Below are 3,882 nucleotides of genomic sequence, written 5' to 3'. Positions count from 1 at the left end.
TTATATTATAAAACTTTTATTTGATCTAACACTTGATCTTGCTCTTTTGAGTTCAATGGCTTCACCAGGGGAGATGTGAGTGAGGGAATTCATACCTTTTTATTATGGAAAGTTTCAAACATACATAGAGAGAATGGAATCCTGAGCCTCCATGCACCCATCACCCAGCTTCAATGGTTATCAACACTCCGTTCCTCTTACTTATATTTTGTCCTTCTCACCACTAGTTTTTTTTTTTTCTTTTGCTAGAGTATTTTAAAACAATCCAAGACATTATATCATTTCACTTGTAAATACTTGGGTAAAAATCTCTTATCACATACAGATTAATTTTATAACCATAACATAACCATAATTTTATTATCATACCCAGCAAAATTAATAATTCCTTAATTCATCTAAAAATCAGTCTGTGTTCAGTTTTCCCCAATTGTCTCAAAATGTCTTTTTATAGTTGGCTTATTTAAATCAGGATCTAAACATAATCTACATATCGCATTTGGTTGGTAGGTATCTTTAGCCTCTCACTCTTTTAAAAAAGTTATATACAGGCTTTCTATTGAAGTAATTTGTATTTCTTCCTAGTTCCTAAAATAGACATCACATTTCTACACGGAACAAAAAAGGCTTCACTGAAGAGCCATGTATTAGACTTTCAGACTGGTGTAAGAAAACTGATAAAGGAATAAATGAATTTGAATAAATTAAGGTGCACATTCAGAACAGAACGGTAGCTTTTAGTTAGAGACACGCAAACCAAAGGCAAAAACCTGCCAAGATGAAGGCAGGTTTTTCATTGTTTATTTATTTATTTATCTTTTACTGCTCCAGTCAATGAAAGGAAAACTTGACTGAGGCCCCAGGGCCTGGGCCTCCGGCAGGAGGCAACCCCCACAGCCAAGGAAGAGCAGTGCAGGGGCCTTAATTGACCTTCTTCTTGGGGCCAGATTGCTGGCCTTAGCTGCACTTCTTGAAGCGGGTGACAGCGCCGGGGTGCGGGCGAACGTCACACGTCTGCCGATCATCTTGTCGCAGTTGTATTTCTGGGCCAGTGGGTGGAGGGAAGGCTCCATGATGCCACCTCGCAGGCGAAGCACCAAGTGCAGGGCAGACTCCTTCTGGATATTGTAGTCTGAGACAGTGCCGCCGTCCTCCTGCTGATTGCCCGCAAAAATCCCGCGCTGCCGGGCCGGCGGAATGCCCTCCTTGTCTTGGATTTTGTCTTTGACCTTCTCAGTGGTGTCACTGGTCTCCATCCACCTCGAGGGTGACGGTCTTGCCGGCTAGGGTCTCGCCGGCTAGGGTCTCCACAAAGATCTGCAACTCTGCGTCTGCCGCAAGACCGCCCCCTTGAAGAGGAGGAGTCTTTTTTTAATTTTTAAAAAATAAGGGCCCCTGGGTGGCTCAGCCTTTAGGAGTCTGCCTTCAGCTCTGGTCATAATCCCGGGGTCCTGGGATGGAGTCCCATATAGGGCTCCCTGCTCAGGTGGGAGCCTGCTTGTGCTCGAGCACTCTCTCTCTCTGCCAAATAAATAAATAAAAGATCTTGAATATATATATGTATATATACATATACACAACACTATGTGTTTTCTTTGTTTCCCTTTAAGTTCATGTAGTGTTCATCTTTTTTTTTTTTTTTTAAGATTTTATTTATTTATTTGACAGAGACAGAGACAGCGAGAGCAGGAACACAAGCAGGGGGAGTGGGAGAGGGAGAAGCAGGCCTCCCGCCGAGCCGGGAGCCCGACGTGGAACTCGATCCCAGGACCCCAGGATCATGACCTGAGCCGAAGGCAGTCGCTCAACCAACTGAGCCACCCAGGCGCCCTCATGTAGTGTTCATCTTGATATTATATAAAGTGCATTGCCAAACTAGAATACAAGCTTTTAAATACAATTTAAAAGTTTAATGGATATTTGATGCAATTAAAAAAAAAGATGGCAGGAAAGTTCCCTTTGGTTTAAAGTCTTATACCAAAAAAAAAAAAAAAAAAAAAAAGCCTTCCTTATACATACACAAGCAGTGCTTCCTTTTTGCCTTCGCATACGTTAGTGTAAGATATTACTGCAAAATCAGGTGACTCCAGGGCAAACACTTGGGCACAGAGCAGGGTGACAGTCATTGTAAGGAATTGCTTTCTTCCTGTGCGAGAAGCCACTCTTGTGTTGGCAGTTTCCCCGGGGAAGAAGTGGAAGGCTTTGGTGAAGATTGTCATCCATCTCCAAGGCCAAGTTGAAAATGACTGTTTAGGATGTCACTGCAAAAGCAACATAGGCGGGAGAGCTGTTTGAAATGTTCTTATAACCGAACTTCAGGAAAGCACACTTTATAAAGAGGTACAAGAAAACCAAACACGCAGACACCCAAAGTAGGTATATCTCCAAAGAAAAACAGGGATGTTCCCAATCTGTTTGCCAGAAGGCTTAGGCACCCCTTGGCATGTTGTGTATATGCGCTTCTGCTTCTCAGAGGTGGAAGAGGGGAGGCTCTCCTCTGATTAGGAGAATACTATGCTAGTGCTCCCTAGGACGGTTTTCTAGGCAGGATCAAACTAAAGAGAAAAGGAACTCATGAAGCACACCCAAGAATTTTGTCACAGTAAAGAATTGTCAGTCCCAATAAAGAATGCGGAAAAACTCCTAGAAGCTGCTTTTTTCTTTTTTTTTTTTTTTGAAGATTTTATTTATTTATTTGACAGAGAGAGACAGCGAGAGAGGGAACACAAGCAGGGAGAGTGGGAGAGGGAGAAGCAGGCCTCCCGCGGAGCAGGGAGCCCAATGCGGGCCTCGATCCCAGGACCCCGGGATCACGACCTAAGCCGAAGGCAGACGCTTAACGCCTGAGCCACCCAGGCGCCCAAAAGCTGCTTTTTTTCTAGGAGAGCAATGTAAGCCAGTGCACCTGCCCCCTGTTTTGCTGAGAGTTCATAGTCAGATCTGTATTTGTGTTCTTAAAAAATTTAGTGTTTTTGCCAGCTGAGAAATAATGTCATCAGTGGTCAAAATTGGTACCTCTCCTCTTGAACCTCTCTGTGTATTATCTATGATACTGATTTCAAGAGTGCACCAGAAAATTTGTCCTAACCCATCACCACCAGGGACTCACTGTGTACAGTGAGAACCTCCCTGACCACCACTTCCCCAGCAGCTGAGCTCCAAGGCCACCATCTTGCTGGGGCTGAACTTTGCCACTCTTAAGTCTCTATCAATCAAATAGAATGGCCACTCTTTCTCTGTTACTGGTTTCATTTTGGTTTTGTTTTGTGCCATTTATTTATTGAAGAAACTGGGTACTTTGTCATGTGGGATTTCTCACATTATGGATTTGGATTTGTAATCTTGTGATGTCATTTAACATATTTTTCTATCCTCCATATGCTTTATAAACTGATACCTGCATTTAGAGGCTTGATGATCTTTGTTTTTGTCATGAATACTTTGTAAGTGGTGGTTCTATAGGTTCTACCACATCAGATCAGGAGGCACAGGGCGTTGTCCAACTTGTAGTGAGGTTGAGATTAATCAGTGAGTTCAGGAGATTCCAGCCGGTTTAAAGTTTGTCATCAACTTCCCACCCAAAACTTTTATTTTATTTTAAATTTATTTTTTTAAAGATTTTATTTATTTGTCAGAGAGAGAGAGAGCACAAGCAGGGGGAGCTGCAGGCAGAGGCCTCCCCACCCAAAACTTCTAATAATAATTGATGACCATTGCCTAGATCCATTATTTCATAAAGGAGTGCAAAATAGTGATTTTTCTGTTTCCACCATTTTTTTTGCATTTATTAACTGTGGTTTTTCTATAAATTACTTTCTCTCATCATTGATTCCAACAGTCTGAAATATAAGACATGCAGGAAAGGCACTTGGATCCTTCCCC

General features: G+C 42.4%; 2 pseudogenes; both read right to left on the bottom strand.

Annotated features, from left to right (window-relative positions):
- Positions 1-812: 812 nt before the first annotated feature.
- LOC102736946 (ubiquitin-ribosomal protein eL40 fusion protein pseudogene) lies at positions 813-1,256 on the bottom strand (annotated as a pseudogene).
- Positions 1,257-2,215: 959 nt separating this feature from the next.
- On the bottom strand, positions 2,216-3,171 carry LOC102736027 (metaxin-3-like; annotated as a pseudogene).
- Positions 3,172-3,882: the final 711 nt, after the last annotated feature.

Source organism: Leptonychotes weddellii, unplaced genomic scaffold (assembly GCF_054177405.1).
Source record: "Leptonychotes weddellii isolate Sample4059 unplaced genomic scaffold, ASM5417740v2 HiC_scaffold_2088, whole genome shotgun sequence".
Taxonomy (NCBI): domain Eukaryota; kingdom Metazoa; phylum Chordata; class Mammalia; order Carnivora; family Phocidae; genus Leptonychotes; species Leptonychotes weddellii.
The sequence above is the reverse complement of the archived record's forward strand: the minus strand, read 5'-3'. Positions and strand labels throughout refer to the sequence as shown.